The sequence below is a fragment of the Canis aureus genome, chromosome 8, assembly GCF_053574225.1.
Source record: "Canis aureus isolate CA01 chromosome 8, VMU_Caureus_v.1.0, whole genome shotgun sequence".
Lineage (NCBI taxonomy): Eukaryota > Metazoa > Chordata > Mammalia > Carnivora > Canidae > Canis > Canis aureus.
Window position 1 is genome coordinate 75184835 of NC_135618.1, and position 22169 is coordinate 75207003.

At 48.1% G+C, this 22169-nt stretch overlaps 1 protein-coding gene and 1 long non-coding RNA gene across 14 annotated transcripts in view; one reads left to right on the plus strand and one right to left on the minus strand.

The window, feature by feature from the left end:
- The window catches only part of AUTS2 (activator of transcription and developmental regulator AUTS2), a 1127680-nt gene that overhangs the window by 1017232 nt on the left and 88279 nt on the right, over positions 1–22169 (plus strand). The window lies entirely within an intron of this gene.
- LOC144319756 (uncharacterized) lies at positions 397–20938 on the minus strand. 2 transcript variants are annotated; one of them, XR_013385490.1, is made up of 3 exons: positions 20765–20938; positions 8999–9171; positions 397–5107 (listed from the first exon to the last, which is right to left on the minus strand). It is a non-coding gene; the product is annotated as an uncharacterized LOC144319756 (long non-coding RNA). The 2 variants fall into 2 exon arrangements; XR_013385489.1 differs by having other exon boundaries at positions 398–5107; positions 8999–9156.

The following is a 22169-nucleotide window of genomic DNA, read 5'->3' on the forward strand; positions in this document are numbered from 1 at the left end:
TGGGAGCTGCAAGGGAGCTCCTGTAGTTTGTAGGTGACAGAACAGAGGCTCAGAAAAATGTAAGTGACTTGCCCAAGGTCATACAACTAGAACTAAAACCCAGGTCTCCTAAATCCCTCTGCTTTGTATGTCTTTCTGACAGGTAGGTGATTTTTTTTTTCTTTTCAGATTCTCAATAAAGTTATGATTAGAATGAGACCATTCCTTGTGCCTCCTTTGAGCATTGAGGTGGTTGAGGGAAGAGCTCGTAATTGCAGCATTTCCTATGTGATTCTGACTTGGTTTTTTTTTTGGTAGTGGCACGCTGGGGACACGTCATTACTAAACTGGGCAGAAGAGTGACCTCAGCAGATTCAAAGAGACATACAGTGCTGCTCATGCACATTATTGGGAGACATGCCTTCTTGAGGCAAAGCAGGCGGAGGCTTAGGGCATGTAAGGATTGGAAACGTAAAATGAATACAAGTTGAACACTTGTAGAGTGGCTAAAGAGAGTCTTTTTTTTTTTTTTTTTTTTTTTTACTTTCAGTAAGACACTGGTTCTGTGCTAAGCATTAAGCATTCACCATAGATGTACCTCGAGCGTGCATCCTCCCCACTCCGTGAATGATTTCCTGCTCTCTGTAGTCTCTTTAGTCTGAGGACCTCCCCTCACAAACACTTATTTAATAATGGCACTTAGCTTTTTAATATTTTATTTGATTTCTTTTTTACGGTATTTTTAATTGAACCCTGTTTTAATTACCTTTTTTTTTTTTTTTGGTACACCCAAAGCCTGGGTGGGGAAGGAAGGCTTATATGAAATGATTGTTATTACTTCCATTCTTTCTGCTCTGTCTTAATCAAATTATAATTGATTCCGTCCATGTGTAAGTCCTGATTCTCGCGTGCGTGTGTTAGAAAACAGCAAGTGTTGAGTAGGAAATCTGAAAATTCGAATCTAACTGAGAATAAGATTTGTCACCATCATTACTGAGTGAGGAAAAGAAATTGGGGTAAATTCTTGCTGTCGAATCCTTTGAACCATCAAAGCAGAGCGAAGCCTTCAGACCCATCCACCCAGAGTGATTCTGGGCTACACTGCCCATGGTGGACACAGTGTCATAGGATCAAGAGCTGGAAGGGACCTAGGAGACAATCGGGTCCCTCCCCTGTGTCCGGTCACAGCCCAGGGCAGACACAGCTTATCATGGACATGCTTCACTGTGACCTCCATAAATAAAGCACTTCCTTTATAGCATTTCAGATTTCCAGGGGCAGTTATTGAGTTGCCCTTAGGATAAGAGAATAAACAATCCCATTTCCGTTAACTTCCATTCCCACTTCTACCCTCTTGCAACCCCAATCCAGTTTTTAAAATTTTCACCTATTTGTTTTATGCCCAACCACTGATTGCAGAGTGATTGCAGCCACCCTGAAGGGGCCTCAGTAGAGAATCACAAAACAAATCTGGCTCACACAGAGATGACTTCTAGCCTCACTGGGTCTCCTTCCTCCCCAGCTGGGTATGCAATGGGCAGCTATTCATCAGGCTGGTAAAATGATTTAGATTTGATGGTCAGAGAAAAAGATTGTCAATCCTGGTAACTGCTTGAAGAAAGAAAAATTATCCCTTAAAAGGATGGCCCTAGCCCTTAGAGATATCTTCCTCTACTTGGGACTTGCTAAAATAGAGTTCCTTATTGAAAAGGCAGTACAAATATTTGAGTTCTGACCATGTACAGTACACAGGGCTGGGCACTGCAGGCCAAGCAAGGCAAATCAAATTGTCTTCTTTTCCTCTTTCATTTCAGCCAAGATACCAACAAATATCACGGGGTGGGATCTACCAAGTTTCCTCCTCTCAGCCTGAGGTGTAGCAAATAGCCACCCCACTATGATTGAAGAGGGAGCTGTATTCAGAGTGGTTAACTACCTTGTCCAAGGTCTGCGGACAAGATTGGTGGGGTAGAGGTGAAATCTGAAAGCCAGTCTCTATCTAACCTGTCCCTTAGTATTTGTCAACCTGGAAAGAAGAATCCAATGGTTTGACACAGAGTTCCATCCTCACCTGTCCTGTGTGAAGCCTGTACTAGGGTGAAAGGAGAGAGTGGAACACCAGGCTGGGGAGAGACAGTCAGCACTACTTATCCCAACGGGCTGAGGACCTGCACAAATGCCAGGACAGTGAGGGTGGAAGGGAGGAAGGTGTGAACCGAGGTGAGGGGGCGGACTGAGACAGGCCATTGGCAATAAAGACAAAATGCCTATGAGTTCACTTCTGGAAACTGATTTCTGAAGTGCTGATGGGATGGTCAGTGCCACTGTCCAACAAATGAGTCGGAAATATGGGTCTGGAATGCAGGAGAGGTATGAAGCTGGAGATTTGGGAGCCATCTGCTTAGAAATTATGGTAGAAATGGGGGCATTGGTAGGACCCTCCTGCTTCCTTCTTTCTAGACATTGAGGGGGACCTTGAGAAAGCCCACTGTTAAAGAGGAAGAGAAGCAAGAGGAGCAACATCACTCGAAGAAACAAGAGGATAATAATCACTCATCATCACGGAAGCCCCGTGAAAAAGGGAGTGGCGGTCAGCAAGCTCTGCAGACGGAGAGACAGAAAGGGCCACTGGGTGGGTTAACAAGGAGAGCCTTGGCCAAGCTAAAATGCTAAAAGCCAGCGCCAGGTGTTTCTTTTGGTGGAACAGCTAGAGGGGAAGTGAAGAGGTAGCAGTCACTGGCTTACAGAAAAGAGTGGGACACATGATTTTTGAAAGCAGAAGGATAGAGGAAGTTCCCATACCAGCTAAAACCACCCTCCTGCAGTATTTATAGAACAGGACGGTGCAAAAGCAGAGGGCAGCCCAGCTGGCAGTGCTGGCCCAGCCTCACGGAAGGGCATGATTGAGTCAGCCTAGTCCAGAAACTCAGAGGTGATCAGGCTAATCGAGTCCAGGGAAACTGACTACATTATAACACAAATCTTTCTGTTTTACAAAGAGCAATGTCACCACCAACCCCAAGCAAAATGACTTACGTGCCCCAGTTGGTACATCTTCCTCTGAAGGACAATCCCCAAGGGAGCCAAATTATAATCAGAAGGTCACTTGGTGAGCAGGGATTGTAAGAACAAGAGGTGCAGGCAGAGTTGTCCCTTCCATCCTGTGTGAACCCCCACTACTGTGCAGTGACTTCTGTTATTATACTTACAGCACGTAATTCTCCTTTCTGATTATACTATTTCCCAGTACTTGGCATGGGCTCTCTGAGAGCAGATTCTATGTCTTACCTGTGTACGCTGGTGCAGAGTAGTCTGTGTTTATCACATGTTAGACATGACAGAGAGGATGGATGGATGAATGGATGACAGAAGATCATATAGAAAAGTGAATGGATAGAGAAGAGAATAACATGATTCAACTTAGGCTTTTTTACTTCTAATCACATTGGAATCCTGACTCTCCGAGATTACACTAAGATCACTTGGGTTGAATTGGGGTTGCTCTAGATCTCTTCAGCCATGAATTTACAGGCAGTTTCTTGGGCTACTTACTTAGCCAGTCTCATTATTTATATTTTATTTTTTTAAAATTAGGTTCCCCAATGAGGGGCTTGAACTCATGACACTGAGATCAAGACCCGAGCTGAGATCAAGAGTCAAGCACTTAACTGACTTAGCCACTCAGGCACCCCTGTTTTAATTATTTTTTGTTGTAATTGTTCTATTATAAAATAACCTTCTCTCAAATTCTGGAAAAGTCTTTTTGAATAGTAACAGCCAGTGTTTAGACATTTAAATGTATACCAAATGTATACCCATTTATATACATATAAATATACTCCCAAGCTCCTTTTGGAGTTGACATAGCGCCTTTTAAACTACATAGATATTTTTAAGTATAATCTTCATCACACAAATCCTGAGAAGGGCTGGCATTACAAAACCCAGTTTGTTGATGAGTCCCAGAGCACGGAAGCCATAGGCATGGTCAGAATGCAAACCAGGGCTTTTGACTCCAGTGTCTTGTTGAGCGAGCCCAGCAAGGCACCGTGTGATCTCTGGTATACCCCCACGGTTGACATGGCCTCCGAGTGGCCTGGTCATTTGTCCTGTTGATCCATTTTCCTTGGGTCTGTCAAGTCTTAGTTAACAAATGTGGAGCAGTTGCCCAAAGGCCACATTTTTCCAAGGAGGTTGCCCCTGGTTGGGAGACTTTCTAGTTAATTTTCACTAAAAACAAAAAGTCTGTTGCTTTTCCTCCAGGGATTTGCCTGTTGTGCTTCCATCCTTGTATAGGGACTCCTCCTTCGTTGGGGTCCATTACGATCCAGGTGGCACAGTGCCAGATGAGGGGGTTTGAGAGGTGGAGGAAGAGGGTGGACGGTCACGCCCCGCATTGCTGGAGTGAAGAAGAATTTGTGCCTGAGCATGGATCATCTCATCCTCCCAGTCTGTCCTTCTCGCGCTCTTCCATTAACCACGGGGGAGCCATGGTGCAACCTCTGTTTCTTTCTTACTGATTAGTGTAAAGCCATGAAGACAGACCAGCGGCCAAGCATTCAGATTAAAAACAGGAAAAAGGAGAGGAAAGGAAGAAATAGCAAATGTCATGGGAGGTGCCCGCTTTTCACGGAACACTTTGTACCTAAGAAGTGGATGACAATGACTCCGGAAACTCCTGAGTTTTCTTTTCTCTTCTCTAGCCCTTTATGTTCGGACCTCTGGTAGCAGCACTAAGCACCTCTACCTAATAATGGACGCTGGCAGGTAGAGTCAGTGCAGTGAGGGCCTTGGTAAGAGCAGTGAGGTGTTCTGTTTTGTTTCATCCGGGGGAGGTGCTGCAGGAGTTGGGGCGTACAACCCAGAAGCTCGCCTTCGAGTGGTATACATACTCCAAGAGGAGACTTTTCTGGGTCATTTTCAGGCTCACCGACTCTAGAATATGTTGGTACACCTTTGCATGATCTTGAAAACCAGATGACAAAGGAGGAGTAGCATTGCTCTGCCCATCAGGCAGCTTTCCATCACGTTCGTCTTTTGTGGCCCTTAGAAGAGAAGAGCGACCCCCTGACGCATTCATGCCCTGTTAGCTCTGAGGTAGGGCTGGAGGCCTTTGCATTGCCAATCTCTATGTGAGAAGAAAAAAAACTTACAGTTGGTGCCATCTCCCAATCCAGGTATTGACTAATGACATTTGTTAGAAAATATCAAGTCTACTTTTATTCTATCAAGCAGACACATGGACTGGGTTCACTGCAGAGTGACCCAAGGCAGATTTGGTTCCCATGACTTCCCCCACCCGTCAAAACAAAACAAAAGCACTGCACTCCCCTTTACAAATGCCTCAGTGACAGAATTAAGAATCTACTTTCGGGTTCTAGAAAACGAGGAAGGGATGGAGATGTGCCTCAGATCTGTAGTGTGGGTTAGGAGCAATGAGCATGAGAGTTTGAGTTTTCCAGCCTTGCATAGTACCAGTCTTTACATGGTTCTTCGTGGCAGTCCTTGCAAACCCTACCATGCCATTCTAGAATTCCTTCAATGTACATTACCTCTTAGGGAATGGGGTACATCCTTTGTTTCCTCCTGTTTCTCAATTCAGTATCTCCCTAGGAGACCACAGCAGAAATAACGGCAGTAGCATTTCTACTGGAAATGCTGGACCGGGTGTCTACTTTATGCCCGCATATACATTAGATGAAGAGTATTTAATCTTTATAGTTGGCAGATGCCATGTGCCATATCCTACAGGTGGGGTTCTGATGTGCAGTCAGCGTGGCCTTTATGTGGGACAGAGAGTCGAACCTAGTCTGCCTCACGCCAGAACACACACCTTCCACTGGACCACATTGCCCGAAATCAGGGATACCTGTTCCACAGGCCCTTCTATTGGACAGCTTGTATCTCCCCTCTGGGGATGTTCATACCCAAAGGGGAGGGGCTGCGTGAGAAAGGAATGTTCATGCATCAGTTAAAATAGGTGTCCTAGCCTCTTGTCTTGCCTTCATATTCACAAATGTTCATTTCTTTTTTTCTCTCTTTTTTCATTCTTCCTAGAGATGATGACTGACAGATTAATATATGTCTAACTACATGTCTCAGAAATCAAAGGGAAGGTGCTGTCAGAATCACTTGTCAGAAAATGAGATTAGGCGCACTTGTCATTTGCTGAGGATTGCAGTCTTTCAGAGATAAGGTTTCATTTAATGAGGGTAAAAAGCCTCCTTTAAAAAAAAAAAAAGAAGAGGGAAAGAGGGAGTGAGGGTGGGGAGAAAAGGAGTGATGGTTCTTTTTTCTGATGTCAGCCAAGTGTTTTATCACCTAACGTGATCCCGGGGCACCTGGTAGCCCCTGATAATGGCAGCCTGGCCTTCCCCACCCCCTCTGCTGCACAGCCACTTCCAAAGCAGCTGCTGTGACCTGCTCTTACCTCTCTTTGGAAGCTGATGCTCCTTTCCTCTGGGAAGAGGAAGCTAAGCATGCTCTCTAGATTTAAAAGCAGGCTCCAGAAAGCATGTGCTATAAAGGAAATGTATAGTCACATTTCGCAACAAACTATAAAGAATCCACAATGGATTTCAGTGAGATACAGAGCTTGTCTGACAAGTAAAGGGAGAACTAATGAGGAACAGAGCTGGATCCCATTGCAACCAATTGTGTTTTGTTATGGAAAATATTTATCAAGTTCTTTTGCATTTGTCGATTCTCTTAAAAGTGACATGGTAAGATCTCCCGGTATGTGGTATGTGGCGTGATTTACCTCCCAGACCCTACAACTCACGATGGCAATTGCTGTCCCGTTAGTAATCTTCTTTTGGACCTCTGATGTGGCCTGTGCTTGGAAGTATTTCAAACTAATCCCCACCCCCCCCACACACACCCCAAGCATGAAGATGGCCTCAGAGATGAAGGACTTTATTATGGGAAATGCCTGTGACAAACCGGGAAATCCATATTTATTTATTTATGTATTTATTTTTAAGATTTTATTTATTTACTCATAATAGACTTAGAGAGAGAGAAAGGCAGAGACACAGGCAGAGAGAGAAGCAGGCTCCACGCCGGGAACCTACGTGGGACTCGATCCCGGGACTCCAGGATTGCGTCCTGGGCCAAAGGCAGGCGCTAAACCGCTGAGCCACCCAGGGATCCCCCGGGAAATCCATATTTAAAGACATGGTTGTTCCAGTTATCTACTCCAAAACTTAGCAGTGTAGGACAACTCCCCCTTTATCATGCTCTTGGGTTCTGTGGGCCAGGGATTTGGACAGGACACAGCAGAACAGATGGTCTCTGCTCCAGAATGTCTGGGTGACTTGGATGGCCAGGGGCTAGAATCATCTGGAGACAAGTTCCCTCACATGTTCCATGGCTGAGCTTGGCCGGGACTTGCCATGGGGGCACCTCCACAAGTGCTTTCCACATGGCTTGGCCTTTCCACAGATGGCAGCTGGGTTTTGGGGGGACCTTTCTGAGAGGCAGAAGCTGCAAGGCTTCTTCTGACCTCGTCTTAGAGATGGTGGTATTTCTGCCACTGGGTAAAAGCAGTCTTGAATTTGCCAAATTCAAGGGACGGGGTATAACCTCCACCTCTCAACATGAAGGATTTGTAGCCACATTTACCAACTACTATGATGCTTTAAAGGTTTATTTCTTTTTTTTTTTTTTTTTTTTTTTTTGGGATAAAGGGATAAAGGTTTCTTTCTACTCACACCTTCGTTGACTTCCGTGGACAAAATGGTCTGTAAATGCGAAGCATAGGACATTTGGATTATTTACTGCTGATCTGACACGAATGGCTACTCCTCTTTATTAAGAAATACAACTATGTGGGAGGCACCTGGGTGGCTCAGTGGCTGAGCATCTGCCTTTGGCTCAGGTCGTGATCCCAGGGTGCTAGGATGGAGTCCCACATCGGGCTCCCCGCAGGGAGCCTACTTCTCCCTCTGCCTGTGTCTCTACTTCTCTCTGTGTCTCTCATGAATAAATAAAATCTTTCAAAGAAAAAAAAAAAAGGAAATGCATCTGTATGTATGTATGTATATATGAAATGTCCCTGGGCAGGGATAGTCCTATAGGAAGAGTGAGCCGAAGGCCCATTTAAGCTGCATACTGTAGTTTGAAGGGTGTCTGCCATATCCCTGCCCCTGCCACAGACAGCTGGGGACAGACTTATGCCCTAACGTGTGCCTTTCTGTTTCTCTCTGGTCCTTTTCCATGACACCTCTCAAAAATAGTCTCTACTTACTACTTCTATATTCTTACCATTGATTCACTTATTAACAGGCCTGGCACAGCTTTGTTCTCTGGGTTTCCACTGGGGACCTGCTGCCTTACCAGCCCTCTGCCTTCTTTCAAGCCTTGTCCCCCACGCCCAGACCTCCGATGTATTTTCCACTTCTGGGTCCCCTGAGCCCCCCAAGGACATCTTGCTCTTCCTCGCTTCTGTAGTGATCCTTTATTGATCTCACATCACTCGTCCCGTGGCTGCTTCCCTGGCCCAGGCAGCACGGACGTCTGGTGTTGTCCTTGGCTCTGCTTCTTCCCCCTCAGCAGCCCTGCCCTGGGATGTCCTACCCCGTCTTCTCTACAGGGGTGACACTCTCATTCGTTGGCGCCTCAAGCCCTTGCACCTGAGTTGGGCTTTGCTCATGGTAGTTTAGACTCCTCTTGTCCCCAGCAGTTTCTGGATGTTCCCCAGCCAGCCTCCTCATGCCTCGGTGTTCCTGATTCTGACTGGGTACCCAGGCGTTATCCCTCCTCACCTCCCTGCTTTACACCACATGCATGCCCCTTCAAGGTTTCCTCACCTGCCCTCTGCCCTGGGTCAGCTGGCCTCTCCGGGAGGATGCCCCTTTGGCCTGTGAGTCACTGTTTTCCACGCTCCCCCATGGCACCGTCCCCTCCCGCCATCTTGGTCCCTGTGTTTGTCTTCTGGCCTCCCTTACACTGGAAGGGTCCTAAGGGCAAGTACCATTTTTAGTTTGATTTGGTGTGGTGTAAGTAAAAGTGGTCTTACCGAATGGATAGCCATTAGTATATTGTCCCAAGATGGAGCATATAGTAGGCCACACACTGTTGGAGTTCAGGAAGGACTTTGATGACATGAAGATGCTGACATGGCCTGAAATACTTCCACCTCTCACCTGGCCTGTCAGCTCTCCTTCAGAGGGGTGCCTAGGGAAGCAAGACCTGTAAGGAACAGCAAGAATAGCAGTACCAGCTCTATCTGCTGAGTGCTCACTGTGTGCTAGGTATTGTTCTAGCTGATTTAATCCTTGATGGCTCTGAGGTAGGTACATTATCCTTTCCAGCCTACAGATGAAGAAATGACAAGAAAGTCAAATAACACACTATGTGGTTAGTTGGGTGAATACCTACTGCCCCCAAACAAGCCTCTCTGCAGTCCATGCCAGATGAGTAACTGCCTTCAGCTCCCCAGGAGAGCAGGTCCTCTCCTTTTCCCTTAGCCCACTTTCACTCGTGACCAACCACCAAGCCCAGGGCAATGCCCAGCCCCACCCCCCACCCAGCTGAGCTGAGTCATCACAAATCCTGGAAACAGAAGAACCCGGCATGTGGAGACTTTCTAAGCACAGGTGTGTGTGGGGTTTCAAGGTACAGGGATCCTGTCCACTAGGAGACGTGACCCAATCAGAGTCTTAGATACTGACCACTCAATTTAGCCACCACCAGGAAAGTGCCAGAAGAATATCTGGGGGAGGTTGCCTCTCTCCCACAGAAACCCTATGTGAGTAGATAAGTGAGCAGACACCCCTTGGCACCCCTTAAGAACTGTGTCTTAATACAGTTCAAGAACAACAAGAGATAAAGTAATGGGAGCAAAAGATTACCAGTCAAGGAATACAAATGAAGGGGGCTTGGGTTTTGTTCATACTATTTTTCCATCTTTTCTAGAAGTTTGAGACTTTTCCAAATGAAAAGTTGAATATTATAAAAAAAAGAAAGAAAGAAAGAAAGAAAGAAAGAAAGAAAGAAAGAAAGAAAGAAAGAAAGAAAGAAGAGAAAGAAAGAGAAAGAAAGGAAGAAGACAAAAGGTTATTCTAAGGATGGGAGTCAACAACAAACACACAGGGAAGTGGTCTGAAGCCAGAGATTTTCTGGTCCATCAAAAGGGAAGCGCCAAGAGAGAAGGAAAAAGCTGGAATTTGAGACATATGGTGCTTCTTAGGGGGGTATTCAGGCTGCTCAAGAGGCTAATTTAAAACTAAATCTTACCCCTGGATCCCTCAGCCCTTAATGTGACCCAAACTTTCCATTACCAAATTCTGAGGATTTAAATCCTGATATAGTGTGCTTGAATTTGGAATCCGCCTCATCAGTTAAAGATCCATCCTATTGAGGCCACATGTGTCTGCGCAATAAGTTCTTTTCAAGCCAAACTTCCATGTTAAAAAAAAAAAGTCCTGAGAGGGAATACATGTGGTCCTCCTCCCCTTCAAGCCCAGTTCAGGCTATTTATTGTTTTATTTGATTGTTGAGAAGTCAGAAACGACTAAATTGGTTCCCAATGTGGTCTGCACATTGCCTTGGCCAGGAATGGTCTGAGGAAGACAAAGCCCAGTTTCACATTTGGTGGTGTTCTGATGTGTGTAGTGGCGGGGAGAGGGTGTGTGTGTGTGTGTGTGTGTGTGTGTGTGTGTATGTAAGGGGTTTAGGGGAAGGTGTGTGTATTTTCTTTCTTTCTGAACTCCTTCCCCTGTGGATTTTAGATTTAAGAGTACGTGATGACACATTTACCCTTTTGGTTTTGCTTTTAAAACGTAAAGCTGACAAATATGTTTAATGGGCCTGTGGTACCAAATGACAGAGGCACAGAGCTTGAGAGATTCACTTGTGCCGTTTTGATGAGGAAGTTAAATTGTACTCACCAGTTGGATTAAATGCAAACCATAGCATACTTCGGACATTTCATTGATTTATCCGGAAATTCTAAGAGAATGGGAACCCCAGAAAAAATAAGTCAAACAGTATGTCCTACTTACATATTAATAATGTAAACTCCAAGAAAATGGAAAGAGGAAAATGTTATTTCCCCGTGCAGAGACTGTTCTCTGTGTGTAATAACCTAGATGGTAGGTCATACAGAATCATAAGACCTTACATATGGAAGAGCATGAAAGAGAGGAAAAAATTCGTCCCAACCTGTATGCATTTTATTTTTTTTTTAAATATTTTATTTATTTATTCATGAGAGAGACAGAGCGAGAGGCAGAGACATAGGCAGAGGGACAAACATGCTCCCTGCAGGGAGCCTGATGTGGGACTTGATCCCAGAAACCTGGGATCACGACCTGAGCCAAAGGCAGATGCTCAATCACTGAGCCACCCAGGTGCCCCCCTGTATGCATTTTGAAAGTGAAGAAAAGGTTTCATGACTTTTCCCCAAAGCCACACCCAGTGGGGACCAAACCTGTTCTAAAATCTGGGTTTTCTGACCTCACTGATCTGGTCCAGTACTCTTGCAGCACCTAACCCTCCCTGTGTCATGGTCTTCAATAGTCCTGCAACCAGTTATTAAAACTCAACCAGAGCCTGCTGCCAGTGAGGATCAGGCCAGTTCTGTAATCCTCATATAGGTCAGTTATTTGCAGTCATTTTCCTGGCCTTACGTTGTGCCTTTAAACCCAGGCAGTTATTTAACAAATGCATGTTGTCAGCTGTAAGTGAGCACTGGTAGCTTAGAGAAAATCCATCACCACCAGTGTGAACTGAAAAACAACTCAGAGCACACAGCCCAGGTGAATGTTGTTTGTAGCTTGATCTTTGCATAAGAAGGACAGCATCGTCCATTAAAATAAAAGCTACCAGCCAACAGCTGTCTTTTCACCAACATCCCCTTCTTGAAGAAAACTCCCTTGCTAGGAAATAAATCGCCTCCTTTACCGGCAGCACAAAGGGAAAGTCTCTGTTACTGAGAGGCGAGTGGCTATTTGAAAGCCTGGCTACAATTTTCCTGTTTTACTAACACTTGTAATTAAATCCGTCAACTCCCTCTAAGATTCTGTGTAAATACCAGATGCTCACTAAATTTTTTTTTTCTCCTGGAGAATGTGAAAAGTTGTACACTAACAGTAGAGGAACTTCAAAGGAGGCGCGGACCTGGGTGAAAGTGAGCCTGGGCCTCGCCTCCCTGTGAATTGGGCGCCCCACGGCAAGGTCCCCTTCCCCCCGTCCAACCCGGGCTTTGGGAGGGAGCAGATGGCTCTGAGCCGGCCAGGACGGAGGAGAATCAGCAGGCCTGGCGGGAGGGGAGGCGCCAGGAAGGGAGGGCAGGCCTCGCCTCTCCTCCCTCTGCGGCTGTAGCCTGCTTTTCATGTGCTGTGCTCGTGGCCCCACCAGCTGTCACTTGAATTCATGCACTTGATCGTCTGGGGATCCGAGGAGGAAGTTGGGGATGGCTCAGGGCAAATCTACCCTCTCTACTAGGGGGTGAGAAAATCCTCTCCCAGCACCTGTACTCCTCAGGGGGATCAGATATGTATGATCTTATTTTTCCGCCTTTTCTATAAAAAAAGCGTAACTTTCTTGTCCCAGAGGTGATGGTATTTCAGCAGCCCCCTTTGGGTCTTCAGAATTAAATGTAGTTGCACAGAGTTGTCCTTACCTAAAGAGGAAGCTCAGGAAGTGTTAAGTGAATCCTGAGGGGGAATCAAACCACCATGTCTGGAGTGTGGGTTTCTTGGCATTTGTAATGTAAAAACTGAGAAAAGGTGTTCCTCTCCCCACCCCCTCGCCCCAGCGGATTCACTCTGATTTTCGTGAATTTACTTGAAAACATTGAGCGCTTCGTCTTTGTCATGTGAGCAACCCTCAACATGCCTTACTTCTTAACCGTCCCTGTTCCCCACTGGTTTCGTTGGGCACGTTGCCACACTGGGGGGACATTTCAGATCCGTGGGTTCCGGGGAGACTCTCTTGAACGGGTGAGTTCGTGGAAGGGAGCGGCGAGCACTGACGCAGAGCCCTGGCCCATGCCACCTCAGCTACTTTCAGTTTCTATTTGAAACCAAAAATCACAGAAGAGCTGTCAGATGGCAGCTGTGCATTTGGTAGAAATGAGAATTCCAGATTTTATGCTAATTCGGTTTCAGGTTCCTTTGAACCTGCAGTTTCATGAGGCTGTGCTTAAAACTGCAATCTGTTTTAGATAAAAGAAGGGATTACTAAAGACTTTTTAGTTTTGCAAACATTCGCAGCCTCTAAAAGGAAGGGGAGAGATCAGATTTATTCTTTCATTAACATTGTCACGTTAAGTTTTCTTCTACTTTATCAAACAGAAAACTATTTCTTATTTTAGGCAAGATTTTCCTGATTTCAGGATTTTCGCGTTGCCATTATTTATCTTTGTCTCAGTAGTGTTCCTGCTGTAACCTCAGGTCCCCGCCATTCCCTCATAGAGGCAAGAAAGCAAAGGTGATGCTCATGGTTGCCTCTCCTCCTGCCCTGTGTTCACCCGCTTCCTCTTTCTGAATGTTGGGGCTGACCCAGATGGTTATCTCACTTACCTATTGCCTTGTAACAAAGTACAGATTTACTACCTTAAAACACATGTATTTATTTGCTCCTATTTGGCCATGTGGTCAGGACCCTACAGAAATACTTTCTCTCTGTTGCACATGGCCTCAGCTCAGGCAAGCTCAACTGGGCTGGGGGAGCCAAACCCAAGATGTTTATCCACATGGTTGGCGAGTTGTTACACACTGTTGGCTGGGAACTCAACTAGGTCTTTGGTCCCAAGCCCTGAATTCTTCCCCATGTGGGTTTGCTTAGGCTTCCTCACAACATGGTGACCGGGTGCCAAAAGGAGAGAAGCAGAAGCTGCCAGGCCTTCTTAACACCGGAGCTATGAAGCTCCAGAATGTCACTTCCTCCATATTCTACTGGTCAAGAGAGTTGCAGGTCCAGCCCCGGTTCCAGGATAGAGGACTCAGCTCCACCTTCTCGTGGGAGAATAGCATGCAGGTACAGAGGTATTAGAGGCCATGTTTAGAGCGTAGCTACCACCGTGATGGGCAGTTTAATCCATTTTCAAGAGAATTTACGTGTGTTCTAATGTTACCCTTATCAATGGAGGGCTTCCATATTCTGTGAAATCCTAAATTGGTGGCAGTTTGTTGAAAGGTCTTTATAGTTTATTTATGAGATAATGTCTTTGTTCTTTTAGTGGGTAGAGATGTGTTTATTCATCAGCTTGTTGCTCTATTACTGTTCATTGATCATCTATTGCTCATGAGGCATTCCATAGCAGATGTTAAGGGGAATGGTGACGGTGGGGCGGTGAGGGTATTAGGGCACAGTCCTGGCCCTTAAGGGATTGAATTTTGGCTCTCCAGAGCAGCATCTTGTGCCCACTAAGGAAATGTAGGCCCCTAGAGGAATGCCAATGTCCAGAGGTGAGCCAGGAAACAGGTAATACATTGTCAGACATCGTCTTGAATGTATTTCCCCTAAGGAAGCCCTCAAGATAACTTGAAGTTTGGAGCAGAAGTGCTGATTTAATTAATTTGCAGCAGAGGTCTATAATTGGAAGTCATACAGGACCAGAGAGGAATTAACAGGTCTTCCTAGGCTTGCAGGCTTGCCCATACCCTGAGTAACCGCAGTATGTGATCACAGCAACTGGCATTTGTATAGCAGTTGACCATTCCTAAAGTCTGCTCGTTTGACTCATAGCCACGGAGGCAGAGTCTATTGTAATGACCACATCAGACTTTTCCACTCCGTATTGACAGTTTGCAGGGGACAGGGAGAACGGCTGAGATCAGAATGAGGGTGAAAATCAGAAACAGTCATCAACAGGAATGCTTTCAGGAAAGCTAAACCAAGGGAATTCTTTGATATTCTAGCTGCCCCACATAGTACCCCAGCAACTGGGTGAGTCACCAAAACAGTAGAAGTAAATGTTGCGTTCTTGCCCAACAAGAATTTCTGCGGATAAATATTTGGACCATCAGGATAGTACCAAGTGAAGCTAAAATGAAAGCACAGAAGCTTTGTTGGGTCCATATGCATCAATAGACATGGAGGAATAGAATTCCCAGGCTCCTAAAGATTAGTGAGACCTGAGGTTACATTTTTCCGTGGCAAAAGAGCAAACCCCTTGAGAGAAGGTCGTAGGGAAAGAAAATGCTGACGTGCGGCCAGCCACTATTTCTCACATTACTTTTGCAGATGACCGGCACCTTTCAAACTACAAAGCCCATGGAGGTCAACTACTCACATATCCTACCTCTATTAGCACAGCTGACACAGCCTTCCCATGGATCTTGGGGCCTCTCTAGATTTTAGGTATCAGAATTTATTTTGACTTAGATCTTGAATTGACATATTCCAGCATTGAGAGTATGTGGAATTCCAGGTTTGGCCAAGGGGGGAGAGAATCGAGACTCCCCATGTCGTGTGGACGGTAGAACACGGTACAGTGAAGAAGTGATACTCCATATCAGATCAGGTCTCTAGACCCCAGGTTACAAACACCCACCGGTATGGAGTGGTGTCATCAAGGTGTGACCAAAGCACAGGGAAGGCCCAGCCTCAGAGTCCATATCTCATGCATTTGGGCAAAAAATAAGATGCCTCTAGGCGACATGAGCAAAGACTGGATGTATTTTTATTTTTCATTGCTTTTCTTTGTGGGCTTGTCAGATTCTGAATATTAATATTTTAATGTAGATTCGGTGGTTAAGTAAGAGATAGTTTATGGGTTTTATACTTTTCTCCCTTTGTAGTTTATAGTACACTGTGAAGTTTGAAAGTAAAATTCTTTTTCTTGACTTCTACACTTGGAAAATATTTATTCCCCCCTGCGTCTCAATAGTATGCATCATAAACTAACCCAGTTCGGTTTATTTACTTCCCTCTTGTTGCAGCCCCATGATCAATTGTAGCAACACAGGCATATAGTGGTAGAGGCTTTTGCTTTACAACAGTAAGAGCATAAGATATTGTAGCCTCCTTTCAGACTGATAAGTAATGAAGCTTCCATTTTAAAATTGCCAGTGCAGAAGGGGTGGGGGCCGCAGAGCAGAGGGGCTGGGGGCCACCCGGGGGTTGACTAGCCATGCATCACTAGGGGAGGCAATCAGGATCTACAGTTTAAAATGAATTGGCCTATGCAGGAGAAATCCCTAGGCCCCAGAGAGAGTTTTAATCTCGTTGGGCTAGACATCACAGAAGGCACCATGTCAGGAGTTAACGGAGGTAGGAAGCAGGACAGTGTTGGCAAAGGGGCAATTTCCTGCTTCCTGGTGGTGAGCAACCTGTTGACTCCAGTTCTCCAAGCTAGGACTCCTGGTCACCTGCCATGGGTAAGGACCAGTGGGCCCTCTGGGGGCAAACTGCAAGTCCCTCTGGGCTTCTCGGTGGTGTCTTCTGCCCTGAGTCTCCCTTCACTTTATCAGGTACCCTGATGCTTGTCAGGCACCCGTACCATTACCAGCAGGCTGGGAAAACCTCAGCTACCTATTCATTGTCTCCCATCGGACAGGTATTGAAGGAAGCCTCCTGGTACAACACTAGGTACTGGACAGGTCATCAAATCCAAGATGTGAATTCTATCTGCAAGAAACCGGGTTGGTTCGGAAAGAAGGCATATCACGGGGAATAGGCTAGTATTATATCCTGACAAACAGATAACAAAGAGCTGAGCACTCAGGCCCCTGTAGGTTCCTTATCCCGCTACTATGCTCTGGCATGAATAAAGATGTGCGAGACCTAGTCTTCGATGGTCAAGTTTAAAATCGCATTGAGGTGGTGGGTAGCCCCCACAAAGAAAAGGAATAAAAGAAAGCAAAACACGCCTCCGCACCAGTAAGAAACCACTCGTATAGTCACAGATGAGCCTGTTTAAGTCAGAAATTACAATTCAGCACATCAAAATGACATAATTGGGATGAATGCTATTTTACGTTCAAAGAAGTTGAAGCTCTTACCATTAGGAGGTGGATTACATCTTGTAGCCTGGTGAACTCTTACAGCATTTTGCTTGAGTCAGGATTGGATTTTACCATCTATCAAGGAGATCCACATCGCTCCCATCCCACCAGCCTTACTAGTGACCTAGGCTGTCCAGTCTCCTGGTACAACCCCGTCTGAAAGGACTGTTTGCAGTACAGCCTGTGTGGTTGGGGCTCCCTAATACAGGTGGTGCAAACCACTGTCCCCACTTTCTGGGACTGGTGTAATTTTTGAGTGTTCAGGTGATGGTTCACATCGAAAGAATCCAGTAGAGGGCATGACTGGTAGAGTGGACATTACACCCATACTAGATTATGTTTTTGTTTTGTTGGCCTCTACAGTAATCAAAAAAGAGTGCCATCCTCAATCATGACAGTCAACACATAAAGCCACTTACTTAAGTGCCAGGTGTCATTACTGCCACCCTCGAGGTATGGGTACTGTTGCCCCCATGCCTCAGATGAAGAAAATACAGCATGGAGAGTGAAGAGATTTTCCTAAGATCTCCTGGCGCAGAAACAAGAGGGTCATGATGTCAACCAGACACTGGCTCTTAACAACTCCACCCAAAGAATGGATAGAAACTTGTATTTCCAAAGCTTGAAGAGCTTTAGAATTTGAAAAGGTCAAACTCCTAGGGACACAGAAATAAATCAGGTAGGGTGACATCTTTCCCAAGGTTAGTTGAAAACAGAATCAGATGTCATCACTCCTCTTTAATGGTCTTCTTCTACCACGTAATTTAAAATACAGAAGCTCGAGGGACACCTGGCTGGCTCAGTCAGTAGTTGTGTATGACTGTCAATCTCGGGGTTGTGAGTTTGAGTCCCATATTGGGCATAGAGTTTTCTTTTAAAAAATTAAAATAAAATATAGCAGCATTTTCGTTAAGACTTCCTCTTTCTTTAAATTCCCTCCACCTGCCCAGTCACCAGCCCATGTCCTGTTAGGGAATGCCTGAAGTTCATTATGTTTAGGAGAGAGGACACCACAAAATTAACGAGCTTTTTCTATATAAGACGCTCCACCGAAGGTCAAAATTTATAAGAAATTTTTTACCAAAAAAATGTTTAATCTCAGCCTGGTAATTTGTAAAACAAAGGGAATCAAATCACATTTTAGGCTTTAAAACTTTGCCATTTTACATTGATAGAGAAGAACTTCCATTAGTTTAAAAACAAATCTTCAGATGTATTTTGAGACTTGAGGAAGATGACTCCATATTTTAATTTAGCTCAGGTTTGCTATGTGTGTGTTTGTTTTTAAAATTTAGCTGGGAAATCATAAACTTGGCTAAGGTCTTTGATCATATATTAAAATTTGGCTTTGTTTCTGAAATAATTGATCTAATGCTGGAAAGACCATCGAGTCCATATTCTTGCTATCTGTGTCCTATTAGCGTACCCACCTTGTAACACTTGCCCTCCTCAGATCTGGTTCAGGCAGAAGGTGATATTAAGAGGCCATGAGGGCTTGGTATGTTAAACCTTCTGAATATAGCATAGTGACCGCCTGCCACCTCTTTTTGTTTAAATTAAAGATTATTTATTTCAGAGAGCATGCACGTGCACAAGTTGAAGGTAGGGGCAGAGGGAGAGAGAATCTCGAGCAGACTTCGCACTGAGCGTGGAGCCTGATGCAGAGCTCGATCCCCACCACCCTGAGATTAGGACCTAAGCCAAAACCAAGAGTCAGACACCTCACTGACTGAGCCACCCAGACGCCCCCCTCCTGCCACCTTTAGATGAAAAGGACAATAAAAGGAAGCTAAGTTCCTTAAGGAAAAACAACCACCACCACCACGTGAGGAATCTTGATTCTTGAAAGTCAGGCCTCTGACTGGGATCCAGCCACCCAGAGTGATTATTCTTTTTCCTGCCCTTTCCTTCTTTCTTCTTCATACTTCTCCCACTGTCTTGTTTGTCTTCCTTTCCAATGTTGACACTTATTCTCGCCCTTCCAGAAAGAAGGAGGAATAGAACAACCTGGAAACCAGTCAGAACAGACTCGTTCCTGTGTCTGGGGAGAGGCTTAGGAAGGGAACCAGCTGAGCAATGGTGGTGGCCAGGCAGGGCAAGGGCCACGGACGGGCGCCAAGGGACCGAATGTGAACATAGGGTGCAGAGGCCGCTTCTGTGGGTTCTCTGGAGGCTTGACAATTGGCCTTTCCATATTCCTCCCGATTACAAATAATCAAATATGGGGACACATGCAGATTTATCCCAGGCTTTTCTGAGATATAATCGCTGCTAATCAGAGATGACGATCTAATGCAAGGTATGGTAAAGTGTCAGAAAGGCCACCTGATAAAAGCACTGTGGAAGGGCTAAGTGGTTGTTTTCGTTGGTCAGCTAAGTTCCCCCACGCTTTTGTGCATCTCCGTTTACCCTGTGGGGGACCTGGCAGGAGCTCTGGCAATCTCTTCCCTGTAATATTGATTTTATTAGAGCAACAAGACAAGAAAACCATCCCATTCTGATTGCTCCAAAAGAAACAACATTTTAATGTCTTTTCTTGAAAAGTTAATGTTTGCCTTTGAGCTATCTTTTTGCTCCAGAAACAGCTTGAAAATGAATGCCCCTAGCCTGAGGGCCTCAGCTGGGTTTTGTGACATCTTCTAAGCAATTGGAAAATCCAAGTCCAAACTTAGGCCTTCGGTTGAGGCAGCTTTTCTTCGGACTCCTTTGGGGGGTAGAGGTAGAGAAAAATGGCTAGTACCTATCTTTAAAAAAATAAATAAATAAATGTCTTTAGAAACACCACATAGTGTTACCAGTTGGGGAGGGGGGTCAGGCTAGAGAGAGAGAAGAGACCCTCTTTATTTCCAAAATTCCGTATATATGGAGGTTAAAGAAAAACTTAGGCCATACTGCACGTACTCCCCGTTTCCCCCAGAGAGGTTTTTCGGGAGTGCCGTGAAATCAAACTGTGATGGATGTTGAACTTCAAAGAGTTGAGGAAGGGACATTACTGCTTTAAGCCAGTCTCCGTGGCATTTGTATGTGATGAACATCTCTCCCAAGGCCCATTCCTTCCTCCCTTCTCTGCTGTACTCCAGGTACCAGCGGCGCCAGCAAGGACATCAGGAACCGTTAGCTGCCCTCACTCCCCACCCATGTGCCTGCTCCGCCCGAGAACCCTTCCCAGATATGATCTAGAACTTGCTTGCCCTCTTTTTTTCCCCTGTGCGGGGAAGATCACAGCAACTTTTCCTGTGCACTAAAGAGGGACCCCGCCAGGCTGCAGGTGTGGGATTAAAACTCCAGATTGCAGAGGGTCTCGTCACCCCCTTGTATGGCTTAGGACCTTTTCAGGGCCTCTGTGGGTCAAGATAGCAAATAAGGAAGCCACAGTTCTGCAGAGGGGCTACCAGGCTAGACCGAGGGAGCTGAGTATGCTCTGACAGGAGTGGGTTGCATAGGGGAACCCACCCAACACCAAGCTGGTGCTCAGTGAGCCCCCCACAGCCTCCTTTCTAGATCCTGCTCTGGGCACTAGAGTCCGCATGGGTGATAAACAATAGAGTGACAGTAATTACTGCCCATTTAGCGAGGCCATGGCACCGCAGTCATCCCTTCCCTACATTTGGTAGACGCCCCGGGGAGCCAGCCTGCTGGGGTTTTGTGGTTGTGAGGTGTACAAATGTCGGTGGGCTTGAAGAATAAGGGGGCGGGGGTGTCATCCCTGGGACTTAACAAACTGCATCGAGCCTCTGATCTGGGTGGGAGTGAGGCTCGATGAGGACCTTTCTGTTCCCGTCCTAGCCTCTGACGGCCACCCCGTTCATTTTCGACAGCGTACTTACTGTGGGCAGGTGTTGCGCGCCTACTGTGTGCCGGGCGCCTCCCCTGCATCCGTCACCGCCGGCGAGCCCGCTCTCCGCGCCGGAGACCTGCCTCGTGTCGGTGCAACCCCCGGCTGCGGGCCTGGTGGCGTTTGCCGGCCGCGGCGCAGTGCTGGAAGCGGGGCCGCGGCGGGGGCGCCGAGCGAGCAGTGCCCGCCCGCGGGGACCCGGGCCCGAGGCGCGGGGGGCGGGGGCGGGGGCGCGGCGGCTGCAGGCGTGGAGCCCGGGGACTGCGCCCCCGCGGGGCCGACCGGGCGCCGGGGCCGAGAGGAGGGGCGGCGCGGGGCGGCGCGGGGCGGGGCGCGCGGGGCGGGGCGGGGCGGGGCGCGCGGGGCGGGGCGGGGCGGGGGCGGGGCGGCGGCCCCGGCGGTCGGCTGGGCGCGCCGAGGAAGTCCCGCTCCGAGAGCTCGGGCGTCGGGCGGAGGCGCGCTCGGCGCAGTCGGGGAGCCGGGTCCGGAGCGGGGCCCCTCCTGCCGCCTGCAGCCCGGAGCCCGCGGCGCCCGCCGCCGATGGAGTTCACCTGAGCCGGGAGCCGGCAGCCGGGAGCCGGGAGAGGCGGGCGCCGCGAGCGGAGCGCGGCCCGGAGCCCAGGCAGCCCCGGCGCCCCTCGGCCAGGTCGGCGGCGGGTACAGGCTCCGCAGCGCCTGCCTCCAGCGACCGGGACCCGGACCGGGACCGGGACCGGGACCGGGGGCGGGACCGCGACCCGGGGCGGGGGCGGGGGCGGGGGCGGGGGCGGGAGCGGAGCGCTCGGGCCGCGGCGCTGCTGGAGAGGCGGGACCGGCGTCGGGGAGCCCCGGGCGGCCGCCGGGGAGAAGCCGCCGCCGCCGCCGCCGCCGCGCGCCCTCCTCCTCCTCCTCCTCCTCCTCCCTCTCCCTCCTCCCTCCCTCCGCACATGGTCTCCTTTGTCCTGTCGCCGCCGCCGCCGCCTCGCTCTTAGCTCCGCGCGCCGCGGCCGCGGCTCGGGCCGCTGCTCCCCGCCTCGCCCGCCCCCGGCCGCCCGGGACGCCGCTCGGGTCTTGGAGCCGCAGGAGGCCCCGGGGCAGCGGCGGGCGCGGACCGTGCGCTCCCCCGCCCGCGCCCCGGCCCCGGCCCCGGCCCCGGCCCCGGCCCCGGCCCCGCTGGATGTGTGCGCGCCGCTGGTCCCCGGCCCCCGCCCGCCGCCCGCCGCCCCCCGCCCGCCGCCCGCCGCCAGTCTCGCTCCTGCGGATCCGGGCCCCGCGCCTCCGCCGTCAGACTTTGGCGAGGAACCGCCGACGACTTGCGGACGCAGCCCGGGCGGAGTTGGGCGTTTTCCCTTCGAGTGTCGGGCGGGGGTTTACCCTGGTCGCTGCCGCTGCCCCGCCGAGAGCCCGCTGCGGAACCG